The following is an 18,463-nucleotide window of genomic DNA, read 5'->3' on the forward strand; positions in this document are numbered from 1 at the left end:
TACTGTCTAGTGTCCTTTCATTTCAGCCTTTCATTTCTTGTAGGGGAGGTTTACTAGCAACAAATTTCCTGTCTTAAATATGTTTAAAATTGCTAAAAGAAACCATGGACAAAGAACAAAATGAAACCCAGAAAACGATGTATGAACAAAATGAGAATCTACACATCCAGCAAGCTCAATATACTCCATGTAGGAGAAACTCATAGAGAATCATGCCAAGATACATTACAGTCAACCTGTTGAAAGACAAAGATAGAACCTTGAAAGCAGCAAGAGAGAAGCAACTTGTCATGTACAAAAAGTCCTCAATAAAATTAACAGCCAATTTCTTATCAGAAAGCATGGAGGCCAGAGGCAGTGGGATGACATATTTAAAGTTCTAAAAGAAAAACAACTGTTAACCAAGGATTCTAGATCTGGCAAAACTATACTTTGGAAAAGAATGAGAAATTAAGACATTCCCAGATAAACAAAATTAATGAGATAAATATTAATAGCACCTGGCACCATTGCAATAAAGAGAAGCAGTGTAGCATAGTAAGGACACAGGCTCCATGTCAAACTGTCTGGATTTGAACCCTGAACTTCACTGATTAATAACCATGTGACCCTGGGCAACTTGCTTAACCTCTCTATAACTCAGTTTTCTCAAAAGTAAAATGAGGATACCTCCCTCATGAAGCTAGGAAGATGAAATAAGTTAAAACAATAAACTCATAAAAGGGTGCCTAGTACATAATTAAGCACTTGAATGTTGACTATCATCACCTCCACCACCACCATCACCACCATCATCACTTTTATAGAGGTTCTAGAAATGTTAGTTTTTATTCCCCTGAACCTCCCATATCTCTGTGAAACAAACACTGAATATTGAGAAAGTATGACACAATAGTGATCTTTTTTTGTAGGAGAATTATGGTTAGTAAAATCATGAAATTATATTTTATTTGTAATAATGACATCAGGCTAAATGTTTTGTCACCCCCTTTAGCAAATTCTCTTTCATCAGAGGTGCCAAGTAAAAAGAAAATAAGTGATTGGTGAATGCACTTTTATTCCTCAAGCTCAACCTTTGACAAAGATGCTTATGCTTCTTGGCACAGACTTGTGCTACATGAACAAACAGCCCAATACTACTATCATACCTAAGATAATTTCTAACAACAATATTTAATTTAATATTAAGTATTTAGTGTACATGAGTATTAATATTTAATATTAAGTATTTAGTGTACACATTTAATATTTAAGTATTTAGAGATTTAATATTAAGTATTTAGTGTACACATTTCTTTGTCTTATAATATTTTAAAAGCGATTGTTTGAATCTGGACTCAAATATGATCCATACGTTAGAACTGGCTGATATTTATTTCTCTTTAGTCCCTTTTAATCTGTAACTGCTCGTACCATATCCCCATGCCAGGCTTTTTTTCCATTAATATTTTCAGTTGAAGAAAATAGATCTTCTGTCTTTTAGAGTTTCCCAGTCTGGACTTTCCTGACTTTATGCCCCTAGTGTCATTTAATATGTCCCTCTATTCTTACTATTTCTTGTAAACTAGGCTCAATCATATTCAATTTTTTTCTTTTTTTAAGCTGGATAGACAGCTTCATGGGTACTTTTGTTAGCAAATTCATGTTTTCTTACATAAAATATGAATGATAAATAAAGTTATTAGGGAGATTGAGTTACCACAGATCAAATGCTTAGATTAGTACCTGGCACAGAGCAAGCACTCCATAAACAGTAGCTCTTATTACTACACTGCATGTAGAGAATCAACAGAATTTGATGTCAGATTAGATAAGAGTTTTTGAAGAAGTTAACTAACATTTCTAGCTTGAATGGCTGAGTAGATGTTGATATCACTGATCAATACAGGGAATACATAAAGAGGGAAAGGTTTCTGGGAAATTGGAAGAGAATGAGTTCAACTTTTAGACATCCTGAATTAGTGCCTGTGGGATGGCCAGGTACCAATGTCACATACCGAGCTGGAAATAGGGGGTCTAAAATTTAAAAGAGAGGTCTGTGGGCAGGAAATAAAGATCAAATGTTGACAGGAAAGGGAGCTCAGTGAAGGTCACAGTTGTCATAAAAGATTACAAGACCACTTGAAGAATGAATTGGCACTGGAGAAAGAAAGGTAACAGCACTTCAAGAAAAGGAAATGATGTTCAGGAAAAGACGTGTAGACAAAATCATTACTACACGTTGTGGCTATAAGACTGTTCTGACTAGCAAACAAACTGTTGGAAAAATAGATGGAAATGAAGTTACATGGATAGAACAAGGCTAACTCTGAATGGCTTTGAAATTTAGAGATTTAGGTAATTTAAAAATTAGGTAATTCAATTTTTAAAAAAAATAATTTTATGAAAGTTTAGTTTATTTATTTATTTGTTTATGGCTGCATTGGGTCTTCATTGCTGTGTGCGGGCTTTCTCTAGTTGCGGCGAGCAGGGGCTACTCTTCTCATTGCAGTGGCTTCTCTTGTTGCCGAGCACAAGCTCTAGGCACGCGGGCTTCAGTAGTTGTGGCATGCGGGATCAGTAGTTGTGGCTCGGGGGCTCTAGAGCACAGGCTCCGTAGTTGTGGCGCACGGGCTTAGTTGCTCCGCGGCATGTGGGATCTTCCCGGACCAGGGCTCGAACCTGTGTCCCCTGCATTGGCAGGCAGATTCTTAAAAGATGCGCCACCAGGGAAGTCCCGGTAATTCAATTTAAATAAGAAATAGGAATACCCTGAAGAATTTAGCAAGACAACTGAACTCTATATTGTGTCAATGTTATACAAAAATCTACCATAACAGATCGGAAAAGTAGAAAATGTAGTTGCCATATTATTCTAGAAGATTTAAATTTATGCCGGTTTTACTTCTGGCCAAGCTAAAGGGAACACTCCCTAGGCACTGTGGCTTCAGGCCAATACCCAAAAGGAGGGAGATGGTGTCTTTAGTACCTTCCCATATCCCTCTCCATTCCCTTCTCTTTTCTCTCCTCTTCCCTGGGAAACCGATGCTCTCAAGCTGCCCTAACTATATAAAACTACGTTTTTGCAATCATGCACTGTCATGCTCCCTGAAGCACTCTTGTTACATCTCCACATTCAGTTCTAACCTGCCATGAAACCTTCATTCTCCCACTGGCACCCTACGGATCCTTTGATTATCTAATTAAAGTAATTCATACAACACTGTAAGTGACCAAAATCCTACAGGACATTTAATTTAAAAATAGGAATTTGTTAACTTACATGAATTTCAAATTGCTAAAATGTATATTGCCTATATTGTTTTCTATATATTTATCCATTCTAGTTCAACTGAACAGATTATCAACACTAAGAGGCACACTTGCATAGGCCAGTTTTTTGCATAAATATCTGCTGTGCTACTACTGGGGATAAGGCATTGTAATAGACTCTAAGGGGACTGTAAGAATTAATAAAACATAATCTATGGCTTTACTAGACTGTAAGGACTTTACAATCTAGTAGTTGAAATAGCCAAACGCACAACTCATCTCATATGGCAGATAAAGGCTCTATAAGAATGTTTCTGAAACTTAGGTTATGTATAAATCCTCATAAAGGGAGAAAAAAAATGTATTGTGGACACGTGTTGACACATTAATTAAATTATTATGTTACTGAAATACCTAGAAAAGTAAAACTATGGATAAGGATAAACTCTTCTTCTTGCTTCCAGATCTTATTCAAAAATAGTATCGAAACAAATTTACAAAGTGTGCATATAAAAGCTACAAAACTAATTTCTGACTGTTATCAATATGATTTTCTAATTGTTATTGGATTTCTAACTGTTATCAATATGATGTTTTTGCTAAAGTAAAATCATTGTACTCATGAACATGAATATGGTACTGACTGCTATTTCCTCATTATTTTCCAGTTACCTTTGAGTTTGGCATGTGTATCTTATGGTCTAGCGTTCGCTGAACAATTTAATATTCCACCATTTCTTTCTACTCAAACTACTACAAAGCTACAATTTAGTTCACTCTGATGTCAGCTGGCCTTCACTTGGTACAAATGAACCATTTGTACATATCAAATCTATTTTTGTTCTTTTCTTATTAAACTGACATAATTAAATACGATCATAGCCCTGAAAGTCGATGGCAGTGACTGTTTATAAGGTAAGCATCCCAGATGATCCAAGAATATTTCTTTTACATTAATGTTGAACTTTGTAAATTCTTATGGCAAACTCTCTTTCTCCCCCACAGAGAATATATCTACATACTCAGGAGGTCCAAGGACTCCAGTGTTGAAGAACAATGCTGTGATAGAAATAACAAATACCAGACAGGCAGAAATGATGGGGAGAGTAATTCCAAATGCAGAGGCCTCATGGAAGAGGCAACATTTGAGGGGAGCTGTGATATTTGAGTTTAGTGTCAAGTGTGTATGATTGACACTGAAAATATGAAACAAACTAGAGTAAAAAAAGACACACAGGAATATTCATTAGTAAAGGCAATAAAGAGACAATAATTATGAATTTTATGAACAAAAGTTGAAGACTTTTTCCTGAGAAGAAAGAAAATCAGATAATAAAATTGCAAGTATTATAAAAATAAATGGCATACTTCGCACATGGAAAAGTTTACACATAGTATCTTATATTATGATGGAAATGTACCTATTGATGTAATGTTTTTAAAATGTTTTTAAAATATACTCATATAAGGAGAGCATCAGGAATATTTGTATTAGTTAGATTTTTTTAAACATCTATGACATGCTAATTTTAGGTACCCTTTTGATGCAATGCAATAAGAATTTTTCCATGTGTATCAAAATATTTTCTCCTCCACAGTTTTTCATTTGTGTATTTATAGAAAAAGAATGAAAGAGTCAAATATCATAATCCCATAACTCAGTCTATAACACCCTCTTCTCATCTCTAAAACAGATTCTGTAGACTATACTTGGATTTTATCTACTCCTTGACTAACATTTCAATGAATGTACATCTCACAGCAGATGTGTGCATTGGTGTTCTAGAAAGTGTGAGAGGAAAAGAATAATGTATTAACCAGATTAACTTTCAAGTCACTTTAATTCATAAAATACTGACCTAGTGGTCTAGGTGCTAGACTCTTTGCTGATTACAATTAAAAAACACCAAACCAAATTAGAAAATTAGTTTTTCTTTTATATTCTCTCATGCCTCTATAATTATTTCTAAGATATATTAAGGTTACTGTAGTTTTTATTTTTAGGCAGATTTATTAAATAGTAGCTCATTTAGAGTTTTCAGATAAGAACTAATCTTTAAACCAAACGAGTGTGTAACATTGTATACTTTTACTTGTTCAAAGAAGTTCAGTTGGGTCTCTGCAGCAGGGTGTCATTTCTATCTATAGGTACTCATACTAAGAAAACCATGCATGCTTTTAGCTGCATTAATGTTAAAACAGTGCAACTTTTTGGTGAGGTGCAATAGGAGATGGAGGTTTCCTTTCTCCAAATATACACCTTAGGAATAGCAATGGAAAGTTGATTTGTATGAAGTAATTTAAGTGGCTGCTATACACTAACTGTGAAGATACTCTTCACAATTCAGACTCTAGAAAAACAAAATATTTACTAGTTTATAACTTTAAGATATTAGATTTTTAAAATTTAATATTTTAGATGTATTCATTGGCATAAAATATGGAAATTCTTATATAGAATTTTACTTCTGGTTTGATCACTGTTATTATATTTTACCAAAGATATTTTAAACTTGACTATAACTCTCTTTTTGGTATTAGAAAAGTAGAAAAATAAAGGTCAGACAACACATAGCAGACTTGTTCTTAAATGGTTGATTTTTGTACTTTCCAAATAACGACTTAACTACCACACTGGGAAAGACACTTGACTCTTCTGAGTCTCAGTTTAGCCATCTGTAAAATGTAATAATATGTCTTCTAAAATTGTTAAAGGCTCAAATAGAAATCACTTAGTATCTTAATCTGTCAATAAATAAATAATAGTTTTGTTCTTCCTTCCTAAACGCTTGTATAAAAATATATCTATTTTAAAAATATTTAATGGAAAAACCTAAGTCATATTAAAATTATTAACATTAAAAGAAACTTTGTTAGGTACTTAGCACTTACCAAACTTCTTGGTTTGTAAATTCCTATAAGATCTGACCTTTAGGCTCATTTACTTCCTCAAATTTTACATTTCAACAATATTGAACTAAAATAGTTGCATGTCCCTGAACATACGTTCTTTCCAATCTATGTGCCTATTTTCTTTCTGGATTCTCTTCTAACTCATATCTCAAAAATCTAGCCTAAATGTCTCCCCTCTCTTTAAAGATTTCCCTAGTCTCCTCTCCTAGACAGAGTGAGTGAATCATTTCCTTTTGTATTCTCCTCCTAAAATTGAAGCCATCAAAAAAGTGACAACAGAGTCCAAGAAAAATAAATGAAATGTAAACACATCAAAGACATTTAAACAATGGCATAAACTTTGTAAAATTATCTTGATGTAATCAGGATTAATTTTGGCCACCAGTGACAGAAAGCCAAAACTCAAGTGTCTTACAAGACAGAAGTTTATCTCAGTCAAGTCAAAGATGTAGACAGGTCAGTGCAGGCAGGGTGACATCCTGAAGTTATCAGGGACTTTCCACCTTATTGCTTTGCCCGTTCTTAGCTTGTGGTTTCCACTCGTTGTCCAATTATCATGCCCACATCTCAGGAAGCATGGAGGAAGGGGGAAAAATAGGGTGTGCCCCCCTTCCTTTAACAATACTTTCTGCAAGGTGCACACAGTACTACTGCTTACGTATCTCTAGCCAAAACTTAGTCACATGACCACATTTAGCTGTAAGAGAGACTGAAAGTGATATTTTTATTCCAGGTAGTGATAGGCTGGGAACAAAACTAGTAGACGGAGAAAATTTATATTAGGGTACAAGAATCAGTCATTGCCATGCTTGTTTATATCTTATCTGTGGTAGGTACCTAACTGACATTTAAAATTTACTGTCTAACACCAATATTTCTAATAGTGTGTACACTGTAAAATTATATAGTAATTTCTTCCAAATTTGGATTTTTAAGTTAAATATTTCTATTGGTAGAGACAAATCTCTATGAAATTTAAATAATATTCACAATAAAATTACCAAAGGAAAAAAAGAAATTTTAATAAAAACAGGAAAAGCCATTTTATTTTAAAAGTTGCTTTGTAACAAGTTACTAAATATGAAGCAAAATGTTAAATAAGAATATTTAAAATAAAATATAGCCACTGTATTAATAAAATTACATATAAACAAAACCGCACGTAAGCAAAATTGCATGAATACTCTCAGAGAAGATAGAGGATTTGGGGAGATTTGAGAAGAAAAAAGTCTATGAGTTATTTTATTATACTTCCTACAAATGCCATTCAGAGATTTTTTTTTTTTTAAATTAATAGCTACTTTATTTATTTATTTATTTATTTATTTATTTTAGCTTCGTTGGGTCTTCGTTTCGTGCGAGGGCTTTCTCTAGTTGCAGCGAGCGGGGGCCACTCTTCATCGCGGTGCGCGGGCCTCTCACTATCGCGGCCTCTCTTGTTGCGGAGCACAGGCTCCAGACGCGCAGGCTCAGCAGTTGTGGCTCACGGGCCCAGTTGCTCCGTGGCATGCGGGATCTTCCCAGACCAGGGCTCGAACCCGTGTCCCCTGCATTAGCAGGCAGATTCCCAACCACTGCGCCACCAGGGAAGCCCCCATTCAGAGATTTTTAATCAATTAAGAGGTGATCATGAAACAGAAGTAAAAATTATAATAGAATAAAGCAAAACCAGGTTTGGATCAAGATGTCACACTATGTGACTTTGGGCAAGTAACTATACAGATAGATGATGATGACTATGACAAGGGGTCAACAGAATTCACCATGTCAGCCTCTGTGCTGCGCTTTTATTATAAGCATTTTTTCATTTAATATTCACAACACTCCTGAAGTATAAACATTACTCTGCTTTAGAGAGAAAAAAACTGGATCTTAGACTATGTAAACTGACTCAAGATCAAAACAGCTATATAAATATTACAGCACAAACTTAAAGGTTTTTCTGACCCAGTTCCTCTTCTTAACCATTATGCATGTTACTTCCCTTCAAATTCTCTGGATGTTGGTTTTCTCATCTGTTATATAAGGGGAATGTAGCACAACCTAAACTTTTCTAAAGTTCATTCTGGCCTTTTAAGATATTGGTATTCTAGTGAGGTCTGACTCTCCCCACCCCCAAAAAAGCACATTGTATCAATAGATCTAATCAGCCTCCTTGCTGGAACTTATGTAAGTCAACAAAGTTATCATTACTATGTGTAATGTAGAAAGTAAAAATCCATACATTAAAACGTACAGATGAAAGGATCACAATGTGTAAGTTAAGGTAAATCTGGATATATCCCTGATCTTTATAGTTGATGCCCTACCCCTCTCATATCAATAAAGGAGTAAACCATAATGTTAAACAAGTAAGAGCGAAGAAAGGTAACTAATATTTATAAAAATCCTTTTAAATATATGCATAAATCATTTTCTGCAGATACTGAGGCACAAAGAGGCTGACTTGCTAAAGGTCATATACACAGTATACAGCGGCATCAGTACTTGAACTCACTCTGGTTCTAAAACCTATGCTCTTTCCTAACTACCCTGCTTCCTATGGTTCAATTTTGGATATGCATGTATTAATATCCTTGTTTCAATTTTAATATAAGAAAACTAAAGATACTAATTAATTTAGTTCTTTCTGGGGTATTTATGATTACTAGCAAACATTTGCAAAATACTCATTTGCTGAGTACAATTGGAAAATACATATTAAAATATGCAGAATACTGGGCTTCCCTGGTGGCGCAGTGGTTGAGAATCTGCCTGCTAATGCAGGGGACACGGGTTCGAGCCCTGGCCTGGGAAGATCCCACATGCCGCAGAGCGGCTGGGCCCGTGAGCCACAACTGCTGAGCCTGCGCGTCTGGAGCCTGTGCTCCGCAACGAGAGAGGCCCGCGCATCGCGATGAAGAGTGGCCCCCGCTTGCCACAACTGGAGAAAGCCCTCGCACAGAAACGAAGACCCAACACAGCCAAAATCAATCAATCAATCAATCAATCAAACATACGCATCTGATTCAAGATCCTCATTAAAAAAAAAAAAAAAAAAAAAATGGTCCACATCAAAATATGCAGAATACAAGGGAATATATGTTATCAGTTACATAAGAATAATAAATATTAAGCATTACCAAACTACTAAGGGGGGAGAATCACTTTCAATTAGGATGATTAGGGAAGGCCTCAAAGAGATGATTACATGTATACAGGGCATTAGAAGGGAGGTTTGATTTCATCAGGAGAAAAAAAAGCCTGAAAAGGAAAAAGAATATTCTAGGAAAAGGGAATGACATGAATGTAAGTATGGAGACAAAATGTATACTCAAGGTGGAGTATGTAGTTCACGTTGTATAGAATGTAGGGTTCTTCTTCTTGAATAATAGGATATTTGTCTGGGAAATATGTTAGAGCCAAACTGAGGAGGGGTCTTGAATACCAAGTTAGAAAGTCTGAATTTGATCTTATAAGAAATGGAAAGTCACTAAACATCTTCAGGTAGAGAAATAAAAGAATCAGAGCAACGCTTTAATAAAGTTCAACTGAGGATCACATATAGGCTTCAATAGAATTGATGATGGCCAGGAAGAAAAGAGATCATTTAGAAGATCGTGACACTTCACAGCAATGTAACATAAGGAGTAAAAACAGAAATTCTCCTGAGTTCTGAAAATTTCTGAAGAAATAAAATATATAAGGTGTATATTATATATGAATACTCCAGCTCCAGCTCTGAAACAATCTATAATAGCCCCTTCCTAACCACAGCATTCTACTCTTTTAGTTCTTTATCATCTCATTTCACCAACTTATCTACCTCTGACTAGTCCTTTCTCCATTTTCTCTGAATATATCAGCCCTTCCCTGGCCTCATTTTATTCCAGTCCCATGGTCAACACTTGAACTACTCTCTCAATACCCTCAGCCTGAATCAATGATGAAATCTACCCTCTTCTTGACTCAAGGGGCTAGAGAAGGCCTCACAATCCAGACATTATTACACAGGGTTTCTATTATCAGTCACTTATGAAACTCTCAAATGAATACTTCTTAATTTTCAACTTATTTAACATTTGGTAATATTGAACACCACTTCTCTTCCTGAAATTCTTGTATTCAGAACAGTTGCAATTAAGTGTTCTCTTAATATTACCCTAAAAATGTACTGAGAGTTAGCATTTTTTAATTTAAAAAAAAATACCTTTTTCATCCAATGCTAATTTTAACTTCCTTGATTACAAAACATTAGATGCAAAACAGAAGGTTACTACAGAAATATGTTAATATTTTGTTGTAAACCATTTAGTTAGGGCAATAAAGTTCTGATTAAGAAAAAACAAACAAGCAAAGAGCAACAAATCAGAGATAGCTAAAATGCTCCCTTAGGAAAATGAACATGCCATAAACATCTGTAGACTCAATGATGATGATAAAGCCTTTAAAAATAAAATAAAAGTTGTTTCTGGCCTCTCTGAAAAATGTTAAATTTAACAAATGTACCAGTTTTCCAAAAAAATGTTAAAACATTAAGATTTTATATACACAGGGCTTCCCTGGTGGCGCAGTGGTAGAGAATCTGCCTGCCAATGCAGGGGACACGGGTTCGAGCCCTGGTCTGGGAAGATCCCACATGCTGCGGAGCAACTGGGCCCGTGAGCCACAACTACTGAGCCTGCGCATCTGGAGCCTGTGCTCCGCAACAAGAGAGGCCGCGATAGTGAGAGGCCCGCGCACCACGATGAAGAGTAGCCCCCGCTCGCCGCAACTGGAGGAAGCCCTCGCACAGAGACAAAGACCCAACACAGCCAAAAATAAATAAATAAATAAATAAATTTATATTTTAAAAAAAAGATTTTATATACACAGAATAACATTTCTGATAATTACTGCTTCTAATGAACAATTAAAATGGGATTTAAGAAGCAGATTAACTGAGTAAATAATTTACTCAATTTTTTTCCTCTGTTATTTAAAAGGAGTTTTCAAAAATGCTGTAAAATTTCATTACTGCAATTCAGATTTTAATAGTTAGAGTTTTCTAATAATGTAGATCAAGGCCTTGGATAAAGTTTTTCTTTAAGTAACATACTTCCTTATACACAGTAGAAATTAACACTTTAAATAAAATTAAAGCGGAAAAGTTCAGTTTCTTAAGAGAACTATCCTTTTCAACAACTCTCCATATTTGGAAGACTGTTTATAAATCATTTAAATATCAATGAAAAATTTAATCAAGAAGTCTAAGAATGCTTTCAATGCTGTTTTCACAGTCTTTCCTTAATATGCGATTACAGTCCCAAGTAATTTTATTTTTGTAATTTTTTTCCTAATGTGAAGTCACCTTAAATGTTTCATGCCATATTTTAATAAAAACAAAAACTAAAAAAGATGATGTTCAGATTATGATTCACACTGAAATATGTTAGTATAATTAGGCATATAATTTCAGTTATAAATTAAGTGTAATTTTCATTTAAAATGTTTTAAAATCATTTAAAGAAGTATTTAAATAACTAGAGTGTGAGATGCGAATCATTAAATGTAAACATTCATTTGGCTCTTGAAAGAAAGAATAACAATTTAAAATCATAAATATTTTCTAACTTAATTCTCATTCTCAGAGAAAACAAAACATCCTTAAAAGCTTAATTATCATTTTAGTCTTACTGTGATCAATGTGGTCAATCTTGTGACATCACTGTTGAGAAATCTGCAATAAGAAAACAGAAATAGCATTCAGCTGAATCATACTTGAGTAAGTAATTTCAGAGACTAAAAAGTTTGTTTAGAATATTTGTCTTTCTTGATGCCATAAGTCATATTTAAATTAATCTAAAATTGTCAGGAAAAGTACAATTGGCATGACACAAATAAGCATAAAACACCTGGAGTTTATTTATAAGTCATTATTTATTATAGTATGGTAAATTATGTTTTGTTATAATCAACAACACCCCAGGGTTAACATAATATAACATATTAGTAAATAAACTATAGGTCATTTGGGTTCATTTTATTTGTTTTCAAATATTTACCAAGAGGAGAATCACAGTGTCTTAAATATACTACAAAAAAAAGACAGCCAGGTATTGTTTACCTTCTTCTCTATGATTAGAGTAGCAGTGCAGTCTATGGCCAGAACATGATCTACTTATTATCAATTAATAGGAGAAATTGCTTCATGCTAATCCTTATGAACAGTGTCAAAACTATTAAAGATTGAAAATATCATTGGAAAGGAACTATACACTATAAACCCAGGGGAAGTTATAAGTTAAACTATTTCCTAAGCTATATATGGGTTAGAGTTCTTATTCCTGTCAAATCTAAGCTTTTAGAAACTTCTTAATTAACAAGATATGATTTAATTTAAGGTGAACTTTTAAATGTTTAGTGTTAAAAAGTAATACAATGTTAATGGTGTTTTAAGATTCATAATTAGCTTTCATGTGTTATTTCATCAGATCCTCATAACAATTCCTTCAAAGAAGTGGGAAAGAGGTATTTCTCATTATATACTCAGGAAAATAGATATTGGAGAGGATACGTGACTTGTCCAAGCACACAGAACTGAGTTTTCCTTGGTTCCTTTTTTATCTCACACCTCCCATCCAATCTATCCTGCCAACCATTCTTCCTCATTCTATCCTTAATTCAAAACACTTATTACTGCTTTTTACCTCACTAGTTCAAGATATTGCTCTCCAATATTACTATTATAGTCTCCCTACTTCTATTCTTAACTTAGCAACAAATAAATCAGCTCACAACACTCCCTTACTCAAAACTGTCCAAAGGCTTTTCCGTCACTTAGGATAAAATCCATAATACCTACCATGGCCTATTAGTCCCTCTGTCACCTGGTCTCCTGACTACATCTCCTGTCACTCTCTCTCTACTATGTTCCAGTCACAATGACCTTTTTGATACTCCCCAAACATACCAAGCTTGTCCCTCTTCAGGGCCTTGACATTTGCTGTCCTCTCAGCCTGCAGCAACTGTTCCCCATATCTTTGCAGGACTGGCTTTCTCATTTCATTCAGGTCTGATAACAAATGCCACCTCCTCAGAGAAGCCTTCTCTTCTCACCAGAGACTGTTTTCAGCTGTAAGCTGCATGAGAGATCACTGGAGCACTAGTATAACAGCTGGAACCCAACAACTACTCAAGAAAGAGCTGCTGAATGAATGAGTGAACAATTACTTACTGATTTCCTACTGCATCCAGCACTATGCCCAGAGGGATATATAAATAAAAATGCTTACAATTTCTATTTAAGGAAAATATGCCATAACAACTTTGTATACATTTTAAAAAGTCACTGCAGGGAGATTTTGGGAAGCTCAAGAAAAAAAAAAAAAGGCAAAGCGGGGTTGGTGTGAAAGTGGGTGTAGTGAGTTAACAGGTGTGATACAATGAGGGTCTGGATAGTGAAAATGAGTACAGAGAGAATGGGAAACCCAAGATACATCTTACATGGAGAAACAAGAGGACTTCATGCTAAATTAAGTACAGGGATGAGGACAGCAGAGAAACATTACCAGGGACACAATGAAAGAAACCTGTAGTGGTAGGGTGAAGTGACTTTTATTTTGGACAGTAAGTAAGCCCAGTGTTACCACAGGCTATTCAAATGGAGACGCTTCTCAACAATGGGTAGATATTGTGATTTAGAATAGTCCAAGGTTAAAAAATCAGTCATATAAAAAGTACAATTCAAGCCAAGAGAGTGGATGAGTTTACCAATGGAATGAATATAAAGAAAAGACAAGACTGTCCAACAGAATTTGGGGGATACCTATAAATAAGGCTCATGGGAAGCAAGAGAGGTGACACTGTACGGTGTTTTGTTATGTTTTAAGTCCAAGAAATAGAGAAATGGAAAATACACTGAAGGCAAGAGAGGAAAGATTTCTAAGGAGGAGAACGTGTTAGCTTTAAATGATGCATGGAGGGATAAAAGAATATAAGACCGGAAACTTATTCTCTCCAAATTATCTATGTTCCCACCATATCAAATCAGATCAGAAAAAGGCTACATAGATGGAACTCATTACTCTCTGTATCCAAAGACCTGCCTTCGGTGAACTTCTTCCTAGCATTATGCTTTCAACTTCAATCAATACAAAAAAAAACAGGCTTGTGATGATAAAGAGTCAATAAAAAGGCTTGTGAAAGAACCAAATATACTTTCTATAAAACTCTGTAATTAAAAAAGCTATTAAATATTTTAAACAGTTACATTCAAATAATATAATAACTGAATAAAAAGATAAATGTTCCATTTTATTTTTTATTTTCTTGGACAAAAACAAGATAATTAAGACTAAATCTATAATTTAAAATGCATACTTGATTTAAAGCCCTAATTCTTAAAGTATAAAAGCCTAGTAAAGGCATTCCTTCATCATGGTAGCAATTTTTATACATAACTTACTGGATATTTGCAAATGCATGAGGAAAAAAAAAATACATGAAATTAAAATGACACTAGAGGTTAAAGTCAGACAAATCTTAGGGCTTCTCATATAAATTCTGGGTGGCTTTTACAATGAAAAGGTAATTCTTTAAAATCATCTTGAAACTAGGAAATATATTCAAATTAAGACATATAAAAAGTAATACTACATTTTATGAAAACATAATTCAACTAATGTATTGGTTATGTACTTTTCCCCTACCAGACACAATCTTAGTAAACACGCACAGAGAAAATCTCAACTATATTTACCAGTTTACCAACTATATTTACTGTTTCCAGTAATTAGCATGTAATTATTTCTATTTTTCTTCTTCTTCTGTCCCCAAATGGAATAAGTCTTTCCTTATCTAATCAATTTTAGCATACTCAAGACTTTATCTTCACTTGACAACCTTACATAAGTTACAATATATACAACGTAAGGATATTTATCCTTACCAACCAAGCTTATTGAAAAGATTCAAAGGAATAAATGAATAAAAAATCTACTGGCTTTTTCTCACTCTATTCAATCTGAACATGGAAATATATGCTAATTAACCCTAAAATTCATTTAAAGTAATAGTCACTAAAATAGTTAATCATTAATTTATATATCAGTTTAATGTTTTCTCTGTGTTCTGTGCTCATTTCAAGGTATGGTTATATAATAAAAATTATCTCTAAAATTTACATATGGAAAGTAATCTCATAAACCATATGCTACTGGTAGGCTATTTCAGTGTTGCAATCTTGGACTGTAGACATGGAAATTCTGTCTTTATCATTCTCTTTTTAGAGAATCACAACTATGCACAATTTGGCATAAGTTTTTAAGGTTAATAACAAACTTTATAAAAATCTAAACATGCTTCTACCATCATCTATCTATTTCAAATCCTGTCTATTTTTATTATGATTTTTATTACTTGGGGAAATTGCTTGGTAGGAAAAAAATCACATGCTTCGATAAGCAATACTTTAGGGGGGAAGGATACTTGTAAATAATAGGAATCTATAAAACTGCAGAAACTGGTAAAAATGTGATCTACCACTAATGGAATATATATCAATATCCATGGGATGTGGGTCCCACAGATAAGGGAAGCCTGACTGTACTATGCCACTTTATATAAGAGACTTGTGCATCTACAGATTTTGGTACCTGTGGCAGGTCCTAGAATCAATCCCCCACTGATATCAAGGGACAACTCTATTCTATACAGAGCTGTGCAATGGAACTTAATGCAATAATGGAAAAGTTTACTATCTGCACTGTCCGATACCTAGCCCATAGCCAAATGTGGCTACTGAGTACTTGTAACATGGTTAGTGTGACCAAGGAACTGACTTTTAAATATTAACTAATTTAAATTTAAATTTAAGTATCCACATGTAGCTAGTGACTACCATATTAGCGTATTTCTGCCATATTAGGCATTTCTGAAACTATACTAAGATCAAAGTGAAAATGATCCTCCTAAAATATTTGAAAATTTATTTTCTCTATTTTTTTTAGACATAGGGAAAAAAACCCTCAACTGTGTTGGGCAGAATATGTTCCATTCAGGAACAGTGCTCCAAATTTGGAGGGAAATTATTTTATCTTCAAATAACTTTCAAGTTTATGTTGGGTGGAAAAGAAGGTTTACTTTATTGCAGAATTCTTAATGTACCGTAGTGCTTATAAGAGGAAATAGTCTTAGATTTTGGAGAACTGAGTTTTAAATCTCTTTAAATTTAAATCTAAATCAGCTGGGTAGAAGTGGTTTACTTCATTATTCATGCACTGTTATGACTAAAACCTCAACAGAACTTAGAAAAAAAAGAAATTTGGGGCTTCTCTGGTGGCGCAGTGGTTGAGAATCTGCCTGCCAATGCAGGGGACACGGGTTCGAGCCCTGGTCTGGGAAGATCCCACATGCCGCAGAGCAGCTGGGCCCGTGAGCCACAATTACTGAGCCTGAGCGTCTGGAGCTTGTGCTCCGCAACAAAAGAGGCCGCGATAGTGAGAGGCCCGCGCACCGCGATGAAGAGTGGCCCCCGCTTGCCGCAACTAGAGAAAGCCCTTGCATGGAAAAGAAGACCCAACACAGCCAAAAATAAATAAATAAATAAATTTTTTAAAAAAAGAAAAAGAAATTTATTTTATTAACAATTTTAATAGTTCTGATCCTTGGGAACCTCTTTTGCCAACAATTATTTTCCCTTTCTTATTATGTTTTAAGAAAAAAACGAGCAAGCTTTAACAAGACAAGAGTTTTAACTAAGCACGTAATACGGTATGTATGAAAGAAGCCTGCCGTCTAGTCTAGAGTGGGCATATAAATAGAAGACTTTATATAACATTAATAGAAGTTTGGTTAAGCAGTTTTGTCAAATTATAAAAACACCAATCAATTTAGATACTTTATCTACAAGCAACAAAGCTCTAAAGTGATAGAAATCATTTGCTGACCCATACAAACAGTTGACTATGTTGGTGTCCAGCTAAAAGTTGCTTTTCTGATTTCATGGGAGGAAGACATAGAAGGAAAGAAAACAGGCAGCTTGAATGGATAGTTCCAATTCCAAGCAGTATTTTGGTGCATAATACTCACTGAATGCTTTCTATCCTCAGTTTCACCTGTAGGTCTAAGCAGGGTATTCAGTAAAATATTAGATGTGCATCTTCCCTTAATGTTCAGAGAAGCTGTGAAGGCCGGAGTTCCAATGATTCCTGCCACTGCACATTAATCCATGCAAATTAATCTAATCCATCCCAGATACCAAGGGACGACTGTAATTCAACACCTGCTGTTAGAAAATAACCAGAGCCCACTATCTACACTAGAGATACCCAGGAAGTTAAAAAGTGATTACTCTATAGCCTCCCAAGAGAAGTCTAGAAATAAAACAAATGATAGTTTCTCATTTTAAAACACCAAACTTTGTCATATCACAACCTAAAACAAAGTGAGCTTCCCCTTAAGAGAACTGCTTTAAGTATTAAAGAAAACCAAAAGCAGAAACAAAAAAGTTGTACATCTCTTTAAGTTCTTAAAGAGATGATTTACCAGGATTCTAACTTTTTGTCACTCTTTCCGAACTACTACTCTCTTCAGCTAAACTACTTCATACTCTGGTAAAACCAAATATAAACAGATGGCATTTTAAAAAGTACTTCTTGGAGAAAACTCTAATTTGAAAAGATACATGCACCCCAATGTCCATAGCAGCACTCTTTACAATAGCCAAGACATGGAAGCAACCTATATGTCCATCTATAGATGAACAGATAAAGAATATGTGGTACATATATAGAACAGAATACTACTCACCCATAAAAAAGAATAAAATAGGGACTTCCCTGGTGGCACAGTAGTTAAGAATCTGCCTGCCAATGCAGGGGACACAGGCTTGAGCCCTGGTCCAGGAAGATCCCACATGCCGCGGAGCAACTAAGCCCATGCCCAACAAATACTGAGCCTGTGCTCTAGAGCCTGCGAGCCACAATTACTCAGCCCATGTGCCACAGCTACTGAAACCTGCGCACCTAGAGCCCGTGCTCTGCAACAAGAGAAGCCACTGCAATGAGAAGCCTGCACACCACAACGAAGAGCAGCCCCTGCTCGCTGCAGCTAGAGAAAGCCAGCGTGCAGCAACAAAGACCCAATGCAGCCATAAATAAATAAATTTATTTATTTAAAAAAAAAGAATGAAATATTGCCATTTGCAGAAACATGGATGGACCTAGAGACTATCATACTAAGTGAACTCAGACAAACATGATATGATATCACTTATATATCTATATAAGTGGAATCTAAAAAAATGATACAAATGAACTTACTTGAAAAACAGGAATAG

The 18,463-nt window shown here is 34.8% G+C and overlaps 1 protein-coding gene across 15 annotated transcripts in view; it reads right to left on the bottom strand.

Annotated features, from left to right (window-relative positions):
• The window catches only part of BAZ2B (bromodomain adjacent to zinc finger domain 2B), a 299,743-nt gene that overhangs the window by 199,064 nt on the left and 82,216 nt on the right, over positions 1-18,463 (bottom strand). For all 15 annotated transcript variants that reach the window (XM_057550749.1, XM_007183142.3, XM_057550748.1 and 12 more), the window contains exon 2: positions 11,821-11,863. The gene's annotated coding sequence lies outside the window, so the exon portion shown is untranslated. The remainder of the gene's footprint in view (positions 1-11,820; positions 11,864-18,463) is intronic.

The sequence above is a fragment of the Balaenoptera acutorostrata genome, chromosome 8, assembly GCF_949987535.1.
Source record: "Balaenoptera acutorostrata chromosome 8, mBalAcu1.1, whole genome shotgun sequence".
NCBI classification, from domain to species: domain Eukaryota; kingdom Metazoa; phylum Chordata; class Mammalia; order Artiodactyla; family Balaenopteridae; genus Balaenoptera; species Balaenoptera acutorostrata.